An 11,269-nucleotide genomic window follows, 5' to 3' on the forward strand; every position below is an offset into this window, starting at 1 on the left:
ATGCTACTGACCCAGTCTGGAATATGTAACCCAGTCTGGAATATGTATAGGTGGATAAGGAATACACACCAAAAAGACAGGCCATTAAGACTCTTGTTGAACTTTTCAAGATGGACCAACATGGGACTTTTCCACATATGCCTTCGGTTTGGGGAAGCCTCCAGAAATATCCTATAAATCCACCCCTGTTTCAGGATTTATAACGGAAAACCTGAGCCTTTATTTATTTAAAGTGTTCCTTCTCCCTTTAGCCCAGCTGCCATTGTAGCAAGAGCTCACATCGGAGCTGGAATGCTGTCACTACAAAAGGAAATGAATAGGAAATGGAATGGTTATGACAGCTGTCCCTTTAAAAAAACAGCTGGCACCCCTACTTCTTTTTTAAAAAAAGTTAACCTATCAAGGCAGAAACTGTAAATAAATAAACAGCAAAGAATAAGCTGCTTTTGTTTTTAAATTGTTCTAAAGCATTTATAGAGGTTAAAATGCTTCCCTTTTTTATTAGCTCTGTTTTGAACGAAGTATTTGCACTGGGAATACAGTAGTATAACTACCACAGCAAGTGCCCCATCACAGTTATTCTGTGAATGGTGATTATTTATATAGTGGGCTGGCTCCTGCATATTGATTTCAATGCAAAAGCAATCCGGTTCCTCAGCATCTTGCAGCTGAGAAAAGCTCCTTCCACTAAAAGGAGTCCCACGCACCAGGGAGATCCAACCCATTGAATAAATGTGCTTTTCAAAATTACACAGTCAGATGTGGGCTCATGGCCCAAAGAGCTAACTGGGGCAGCTAGGAACAGCTGCAAGCCATTCCAATGGGAAGGAAAAGACAAAGAAACCAAGACTTCCTGAACAAAGATGCCTAAAGCTGAAGGCAAAGCATAAAGGGAAGACATCACGACAGAAGAGAACTGCAAGCTCGTGTATTGGGTCAGATCCTACCAGCTGCTCCCCTGGTGAAACAAAAGAGAGAAGAGAATATTTTTGGCCACCCCAAAAAAAAAAAAAAGCTATGCTGGGGATTGTGGGACCCTCATGGACAACAGTCATATGGGCTGGGCGCTGCAGAGAGGAGGGAAATCAGTCAAGATTGGATGGAAAAGGTGGTAGGATTTGACCCAACATATAGAACACTTCACAGAAATCTCCACCAAGCGGATAGGGTTACTGCGAGCCTCCCAGCGACCAATGGGAGTTGGGATGGGGTAATAAGGTTGCCGACTCTAGATTGGGAAACTCCTAGAGATTTGGGGGGGCTGGAGCCTGGGAAGGACAGGTACCTCAGCGGGATACAACACATTGAATCCACCCTCCAAAAAAAACGCCACCTTTCTCCATAGGGTACTGGTCTCTATAATCTGGAGACGAGTTTAATTCTGGTGGATCTCCAGGTCCCACCTGAAGGCTGGCATCCCTAACAGGTGGAGTTAAATTTTAAGCTGGGTGCTCTGAGACATGACACCCTGAGTGGGTAGCCATATTGTAACCTCTATCTGTGGGTTCTGTGGGGCAGAACTTGGAATGAGTTTGCAACAACACATTTTTAAAACAAAATTGGTTTACTTTCTTAACATATAACACCAGACAACAACATTTAACATCACACTTCATGGTCCTGTTCAGGTTTCATTTCAAGTCCTTCTAGTTACAGTCTTCTGATATTGCCAAGTCCAATTCTTCTTTGCAAGTGAGTTGGCTCCTGAAGACTCCAAGGGCTTGGTGAACAGGATTCAACATGATGAAGGTTTCCAGGAGAACTCTCACCCATTACAACCAGAAAAAGAAACCCTTAACAAGGTGTTAAGGGCTTATAGAAATCAAGGTCTGAGTCTGGTAGCCTTGTCTCCTCCAAACCACATGAGTTCTGCAGCTTTGAGTCTCCACCCCTTTCTGGGTCAACCCATTCTGAGCATGGGGGTTACAATATCACACTTTCTTTATTTAATTTATATCCCACCTACTTCCTATTGGGGGACCAAAGGGACTTACAGTTGTTAGAATTGCTTTTCTTTGCTGCAGACCATCTTTAAAAATGGCATTCTAATTAAGGCACAGAAGATCCACGACTGAAGATGATCCCACTCCCTCGACATAGGTCCTTGTAAAGGACAGCTTGATTTATCGGCATATTTATTTATTTAGAAATGTATGTGCCCCCTCTGCAGAGGCCTGCTTCCAACGTGGAACAGATTCCAATAAAACTGTGAAACAGGGTAAACATGACCAATAACCAAAAATGCATTAAAATAAAAACACACTAAACCATATTTGCAGCCTGTCTTTGCGTTTAAATATTTAGGAGGTGGTTTCCAAAGTTCAAATAATAATAATGCTAAGCCAAACTAGTCTTCTTTTGTTTTTGACTTCACATAGGCTAGATTCCAGCAGACATTTCTTATAACTTCAAATTACAATCTCATTTTTTTTAAAAAAACTTAAGATTTGATGTACATTTTATTTAAAACACTTCCATCCTCCATTACAGTTCACTTAACTCCCAAGGTGGCTTAATAAGTACCATAACAGCAATAAGTGCTTAAAATGACAAATATAAATATTATAGTAATCACTAAATATCATCGGTTTCCTTAAACCTTAAAAAGTGCATTGTATCATGACAGCAAATGAGAACCAAGAACACTAACATAGATTAAGACAATTTAGGAGAGTAAATACATTAAAGCACACTATCGGTATGAGTCATAAAATATCTATGAGTGAGGTATATAAACAAAACAACTTGAAATCTCAGAGAGAGGTAAGTCTTCATCTGGTATTATCAAAAGGAAATAAGTTACCAGGGCTGATGGATTTTGTTCACAGTATCAGACATTTTAGGAAATACCTAAAATGAACTTGAAAGAAAACTTGGGTGATGCTGGACTAAAGGAACTATTGCACTAATAGGCAAAGAAGAAGCAGTGACGTAGCTATAGTTCAGTGACTGAGGGCTTTCCAGTTGTTCCATTCCATGCAGTTTCAAGCAAGCCGGACAAGTAATGGGAGGGGTTTAAACCTGAGACCTCCCCCCCGTACCTATGTCCCTGCTAGGAGACCCAAAATCTGCTATCATACCAACCAATATATTATGAGATTATTATTATAAGGAGGTTGCAATAATTATAGCAGCAGTATTAAATATAGTTACAGGAAAATATACATATCAGGACCAAAATCATTCCATCCCCATGGGAAAAGGTCATACAACAAGTACAGAATGTTAAATGTTTCAAAGTATCTAAATTATAGAGATATCACAACTGCCCTAGTATTTCTAGATGCCAAGAAGATATTCAGCGGATTAGAATGGGAGTTTCTGCTACGGGGGAAGAAAATTATGGCTCTATAAAAATAAAGAGTGGGTAGAAAATATTTTAGAAACAGGCCAAACAATGAAGTGAACAGCATTAAATTCCCGTGATAAATGGTGTCCAATGTTAAGATGCAGAAACTGTGGAAGGAAGGAATACACACATGAAAAGTTTTAGCTTGCTGATTTGGATTTGATGCTGGTATCATAGTGTGTGTACGTGGGGGGATTCTTCACTGGGCCTTTCCCCACTTACCTTCTGCCCCGTACCTTCTCCCCCGGCACTCCCCACTACAGGGGCGGCGACAATGCAGCCGTCCCGAAGCTGCTGCTGTCGCGCCCCCTAAGAGCGCGTCATTCCTGACGCTCTTCCAAACGGCGCCTTTTGATGACCCTGCGCAGAGCGCAGGGTCATGGTGAAGCCCGGGCACGTGCCAGAAATGACGCGCACTGAGAGCAGTGCGGGGCATACAGGGGGGCGTGGCAAGTGGGGAAACGCCCACTATTTTCCTCTATTTAGTCAATACTAAGAAGTTCAACAAAAAAGCTATCAAACAGAAATCACACAGATAAAATTATGAAAATGTGGAATTGGTAAGAGTAAAACATACATAGGTAGACACTGTGACAAAACTGCTGTTTGAATGAAAGAACGGGTTCTCTGATTTTATATTGTTTCGTTGTAGGTTTGAGTGGGCATTTAATGTACGTGTATCTGTTTTATGCTGCGGGTTGCCTGAGGGGCAGGATATAAATTGTTTTAAGTAAATGAGTAATTGGAAAATGATTCACTACAGATAAATGGAAGCAAGAAAGGGGACTAGGGAGGGAGAGAGAGGTAGCGTAGGAATTTATTAGCGACCTTGTTACCATCCTGTGTCTGTTCCAAAAAGCAAGGAAACAAACAAAAGCTTCACTTGGTCTCAATGATCAAGCCACTTATTTGAGAGCAGCCTGACTGAGATTACTCTAGAGTAAACAGCTCAAGGATTTCAGCCCATATGTTCTGCCATTTAATCCTTTCAGCATGTTTCGCAGAGTGTATTTCAGGGTGAACGGCTTTCTCAGAAATACAACCTAGCCTCCTTAGAGCTGTAATACATCAAGACAAGCCAAACAATTTGTAATCTCACTTTCTATAAAGCATAAGCCGAAACAGCTACATTTTCCAAAGGTGGAGTGGAGGTTTAGCTCTAACCTTGACTTTCTTAGCTTTGCTTGGCTTTCCAGACCACTAGAATTAACTTTAAGTGAGCATCTTTGACATGTGCCTTAAATAGAGTTTGCAAGGTAAATCTCAGCAGTGCGGCTTTAACGTGATCCCTCAAAGGTAGGATGAACACGAACTAGGCTGGAAATTCAAGAGATGCGGCTCACGGTCAGGCCCTGGTAAACTCTATTGATACATCTTCAGTTAAAAGGTGGGATAAATTGGACTTGTTAACTGCTCGGCCGGTCATCCTGCGAATCCACTTTTAAAAGCTGGTCAGAGGTCACAGTGAAGACTTCAGGAAACATGATTTTGGATGTACTATACTTTATGCCTGAAAAGGATGTAAGGAGACATTTCAGACTGCCATTCCATCCCATCGCAAATTGTCATGTAAGTTCTGGGGGTTTGGGGGTTTGAAACTTTGTGAAGCAAAGCCATATTGGAGCAACTCTGATGTGTGGTATGCTGTGGAATAACAGATTCCCTGGGCAGCAATGAAAGTTACTGGGTTGGTTTCGGCACATCACTATGGCTCATTCCGCACATGCAGAATAATGCACTTTCAAACTGCTTTCAGTGCTCTTTAAAGATGTGCGGAATGGCAAAATCCATTTGCAAACAGTTGTGAAAGTGGTTTGAAAACGCATTATTTTGCGTGTGCGGAAGGGGCCTATCTTTCAACTAACCTTACATTGTTGTATGTCACTCGCATGGGCCAATAAATCCGGGCTGGGGACGGTGAAAAAACCCATTTGGGGGGGGGGGGGACTTCGCATAGCTCCTGCCCCCAAAGCGAGGCTGCCCCATGTTAACTCCCGCGAAATGCTGCAACCATTTGCGCATTTAGACTTTATAACCTGAAACCATGGCTTAATTTAAATGAAGTATATAGTTTGTGAGATCTGGGTCTACCTCGCAGACCATCACTGAAATCCTGGCTTTCCTCAACAAATGCTGGTTTCATTTTCTTCTCTCTGTATCCTGAGAGGGCATGACCAGAAAACAATCACCAGAGAACAATCATCAGACAACACTGCGATACTTAGGCGGATAGGGAACTGAATGGAGAACAGCACTCATTCCGCACATGTAGAATAATGCACTTTCAATCCACTTTCACTATTGTTTAAAAGTGGGTTTTGCTATTCCCCACAGTAAAATCCAGTTTTAAAGTACATTGAAAGTGGATTGAAAGTGCATTATTCGGCATGTGCGAAAGGGGCCAAAGAGTAGTTGTCAGTGGCATTTCATCTGATTGGAGGGAGGTGTCCAGTGGAGTGCCACAGGGCTCAGTTCTGGACCCGGTACTTATCAATCTTTTTATAAATAATCTGGATGGGAGTATAGAGGGACTACTCATTAAATTTGCAGATAATGATGCGGCTGGCCTCCACGCGGGCCAGGACATTTACAGCCCTGGCCCCGGCCTGGTGGAACACCCTTCCTCCAGCTGTCCGGGCCCAGCGGGATCTTGGTGAGTTCCGCAGGGCCTGTGAGACTGAGCTGTTCCACCGGGCCTTTGGAGTGTCCAGCCGCTGATTGGTGCCCCTCCCTGCTCCCTGTGCTGTTTTACATCAGGGTAACCCTCATATTGAGGGGCCCGCTGCTCTCCCTTTTGGGGGAAGGTTTTAAAGGTGGGTTTTTCTGGACCCCTCTTATTTAATTATTTAATTATTTAATTATTCGATTGTATTAATTGCTGTTTATATGGAGTTTTAGTGTGTTTTAGTGATTATTAATTGGATGGAGCGATGTTAATTGTTTACTGTGTTTTGTAGGATTGCTCCTTTACTTGTTTTTGTATGAATTTCATGTTGTACACCGCCCAGAGCCCTTCGGGGATGGAGCGGTATAGAAATCTAATAAATAAATAAATAAATAAATAAATAAATAACACCAAACTGGGGAACAGTCCGGAAGGTATAGAATTCCACAAGTTCTGAACCTGCTGAAAAAGTGGGCACATGTGAATAAGTTGCAATTCAGCAAGGACAACTGCAGAGTTCTACATCTAGACAACAAAAATGAGAAGTACATGTACTAGAAACATTTCTGGGCAAGGTGGATAAAAATCAATGTTTTTTAGAAAAAAAATTAAAATCATATTTTTAAAAATTTGAATTGGATTTTTTTAAACAAAATGCTTTTTGAGGAAAAAGCTATCTAAAGATAGTTTAAATAGTCCAAACGTTATTTATCATGAAATACGGGTTAGGGTTTTTTTAAAATGTAGTATCAGACTGTATATTCATGCAATGTTTAATTATTATTTTTTTGGTGAATGAATTCCATTAATCTATTCACAATGTCATGCTCTTCTAGGGGATTCTGTAAGATGACTTTGGACAATTTTCCCACCTAAAATGTTGCCACAGGTGCTTGGTTTTGTGGCTCTCAAAACTGTGCATTTGTGTCTGCAGAGATAACATGCCTCTTCACAGTAACGGTGTTATAAAATAAATATACAGAGTTGAGAAAAAAGACCTTAATCCCATTGTTCCTTTGCAAATCTGCGTACACAAAATCAACCCCTTACTTCGTAAGTGCTAACTTTTCAAGAAGTTCAACGAACAGAAGATTGTTTGGAGTGAAATAGAGCTGCACAAGGATTTAAATGGGAAGAGAGAGGGGCAAGCCATAAAAATGAAAGTGAAACCTTTCAAGCGGAATACTCCACAAGTCTTGGGATCTTTGTGTGTATAGCCTGAGGTTTATCATATCATTTTCTCCTTGTAGGAGAAAATCTATAATGGCAGCCGGCCATAAAAGAGACCCAGTTTGGGAACGTTTTAATGAAGTTCCTTTACCTTTTGGTAAGGGACGCATGCATGCAAAATGCAAACACTGCAACAAAAAATTGCAAGGCCTGGTGGCCTGAATGAATCGGAAGATAGTTCACCTTGCAATAATTTCATAATTATCTGTGTATTTTTATAGTATAAACCAAATTGGTAATGAAACCTTTACCTGGTTGCAAATGTTAAGATTATACCAGCAAAATTGAGTCTTTATGTGGAAAACCATGTTTTAAATCAAGTCATGCTGATTAGTGATTTAAATTAGGATTTAAGTCGATTTGATTTAAATCACATTAACCCTGCTTCTGGGTAACACTGGGTGTGATCCAGTAAACAAAAGTGCAAGTGGCAGTGAAAAACCTGAATAATTGAAAATGTACACCCTGCTTACATTGGGTGTACATTTTCAAATGTACACCCTGCTTGGGAAGATTTATTTTGCTATATTACTTCTGTATTAACTTTACAAATTTCAGTTTCGGCTCACTTACAATTTTAATGTACAAAGTCTAGAAAGAAAATGCTTAGTAGAGTTGAAACTTTGAAATGTGAAATCTGTACTAACCTGAACATTTAATTTCCTAATAAAAATTATTGAAAAAAAATAAAAAAAATGTACAACCTGCTTAGCAAGGCTCAATACACCAAAGTTCTAGCATTTAATGAAGTGAAAATATGAAAAATATCACATCAAAATATGAAAATATCAAGCATTCACACACCACAGTCATACCCTACAGGCTCTCATACAATTAATTCATCTCTTACAGCAATAAATAAAGATAACATATAAATAACACAAGATGCTTTGTCCAGTTCTCCTGGAATCTCCAGGAATCCCCTGGAGATCTTGGCCAAAGTTGCTAGAAAACTTCAATTATTGTTCCAGTATCTCTATTAAGAGACTGGTTATATTATAGATCCAAAACAGAGATCAATAGTCACCGGTTAGTAATACTGTTCTCAAGTGGGTAGGCAATAACTGGAACAAGCAATGAAGTTAAAAAGTTATTTCACCATTGGTTGTGCTCCAACAGGTGGCTCATCAAGTAAAATTGGCAATAATTATTCCATTCAAAGAAATTCCATACATGCACAAATTGGCATAAATATGAACATGGTCCGTAGTTAGACTCCACGCTTTTGAGGAACTTCACCCCTTCCTCAGACAGCCAATTAAAATTGTTGATGAAGGAGATCTTTTTAGGAAGTTAATCTGAATGTATCTCCTTCTAACTTCATTGTCGTTCACACATGGGTGTGAACAAGATCTATGGGTACAGGCAGACCATATGAGCAGTCAATGCGATGCAGTATATTAAAAAAGGCTAACGAAGTCTTTGGGTGTATCAATAGGGTCACAACATCCAAATTTCAAGCTGTCACAGTCCTGCTATAAACTCATTGGTCAGGCTACACCTGGAGTACTGGGTGCAGTTCTGGAGGCCTCACTTCAAAAAGGATGTGGACTGAATGGAGCAGGTGCAGAGGAGAGCAAGGAGGTTGATCAGAGGCCTGAAGACCAAACCATACAAGGAAAGGCTGAGGGACTTGGGAATGTTCAGCCTGGTGAAGAGGAGGTTGAGGAGATTGAGGTTGAGGTTGGGTGTGTGTCCAGAGGTGGGATCCAGCAGGTTCTCACAGGTTCCCGAGAGTAGGTTACTAATTATTTGTGTGTGCCGAGAGGGGGTTACTAATTGGTGATTTTGCCACGTGATTTTTGCCTTAGTTACGCCCCTCCTCTCAAGCAGTAGCATGCAGAACTTGAAACAGTCTAGCAGGAGGTGCACCGGCATGCGTGGCAGCCTGCGCCTGCGTGCATTCGTTTCCTGCCCAAGGACCGGAGCAGCAGCTGCGTCCTTGCCACAGCCCCGCCCAGGAATGCCCCGCCCCCAGAATGCCCGGCCACGCCCCTGTTGTGCCCCGCCCTGCCCCATTGGCGCTACGCCACAGTTTGAATCCCACCACCATGGGAACCTGTTACTAAAACTTTTGGATCCCACCACTGGGTGTGTCACTGCTGTCTTTAACGTTTAAGATTACATTAACTTTTGGAAGAAAAGGGTGCAGGGTGATCTAGCTGGTTTGCTGACGAAATCAGGGCGTGGGCATTTCCAAATTCCTTGTGAAGTTGGAGCCAGGTGCATGATCTCAAGGCTGAGCTGCTGTGACTTAATTCGGAAGGGGAAAGACTGATGTCATGGGCCAGGCAGACCTTCAGGCTGTCTGTGATATCAAGATTATGACTGGTAAGGTATCCCATAGAAATGGCCTCCCTGTCTAGCTGTGGCCTGCCCAGGCAACATAGAAGAAGAAGAAGAGTTTGGATTTATATCCCCCCTTTCTCTCCTGTAGGAGACTCAAAGGGGCTTACAATCTCCTTGCCCTTCCCCCCTCACAACAAACACCCTGTGAGGTGGGTGGGGCTGAGAGCACTCCAAAAAGCTGTGACTAGCCCAAGGTCACCCAGCTGGCGTGTGTGGGAGTGTACAGGCTAACCTGAATTCCCCAGATAAGCCTCCACAGCTCAGGCAGCAGAGCGGGGAATCAAACCCAGTTCCTGCAGATCAGAATGCACCTGCTCTTAACCACTACGCCACTGCTCATAGCAGGGAGTGAATATATTGATGGCATACAAATCACAGTCGGAAGGGCCAGCAATATAACAGCTGAAGTATGCATACAAGTCTTGCAAAGGAGCAGTATAACGACCTGGAACACCTAGTTATCACCAGCCGAATCAGCAACAGTAAGGCTACCTCCAATCAGGCAGCATTTCAGTTCTTCTGCCGTGTTCATGAAAAACAACCACTAACAGTTACAAGTCGTACCAAAGGATTCTGATACCAATAAATGCGCTTAAGTGAAATAGAAGCAAATCATTAAAATGAGCACTAATCAACAGCCCAGTCCGTCTTCCCATTGCTGCTTTTGTAGCATGGGAAAACTTCTGTTCTCATTCTGGAGCAACTGGGTTGGATCCAACCAGTTCTTCTGCTAGGTATATGGGAAGGAGGGTGTGTCAGACTGAGAAATATGGACGTTTAAAGTTCAATATTGTCAAAGTATAATATTGTTTACCCCCAGAGGAAGGCTGTGGCCTCCCACACTGTGATTGGGCAAGTAAGTGCATGATGCACTCATAGACTTGTCCGCACAGTCTATGGCCCCTTCCACACACGCAGAATAATGCATTTTCAAACCACTGTCACAACTGTTTGCAAGTGGATTTTGCTATTCCGCACAGCTTCAAAGAGCACTGAAAGCAGTTTGAAAGTGCATTATTCTGCATGTGCGGAATGAGCCTATGAGACTTTTGGACCAAAATGTTGCTGATGTTAAGCACTACTTGCATTAACTATGTGATAAACTAATCTCTGAGGGGAGTAGATCAGGCAAAGAGAGTGACTGGTACTACTGGTTACCAGCCTGAGTGCTGTGTGAAAGCAATCATACACAGGCACCATATAGTGGTGGGGTTGGGTTTATCAGAGAGCCATATTGAAGGTCACATAAACTAGGATAAGAACTACTTCTAAAGAGAGGAGAGTTCTGGTGTATCAGTGGGTCTGGGATATAGGGACTTGCTTTAAGTTTACCTTAGTCAAGAGTTTATGTATGTTTTTGACGGTTTTACCTAACTGCAGTGGTGTAGCACGCAGGGGAAAGGGGGTGTCTTGCACCAGGCATGCACCGATGGGGGGCATGATGAGGTGAGACGGGGGCTTTCTGGGATGTGGCGGGGCATGGCAGGGGCACAGGGCACGCACGTGCCCCGGGCACAGTTCCCCCTTACTATGGCTCTGCCTAACTGTGAGGGCTGTATGAGGATACAGTGAAAAAGTACTAAGCCAGTGTTAGGACCCTGTATGTGGATAAACATAAGCCAGAACATAGAAGAAGAAGAAGAAGAAGAAGAAGAAGAAGAAGAAGAAGAAGAAGA

This window comes from Sphaerodactylus townsendi, linkage group LG15 (genome assembly GCF_021028975.2).
Source record: "Sphaerodactylus townsendi isolate TG3544 linkage group LG15, MPM_Stown_v2.3, whole genome shotgun sequence".
Lineage (NCBI taxonomy): Eukaryota > Metazoa > Chordata > Lepidosauria > Squamata > Sphaerodactylidae > Sphaerodactylus > Sphaerodactylus townsendi.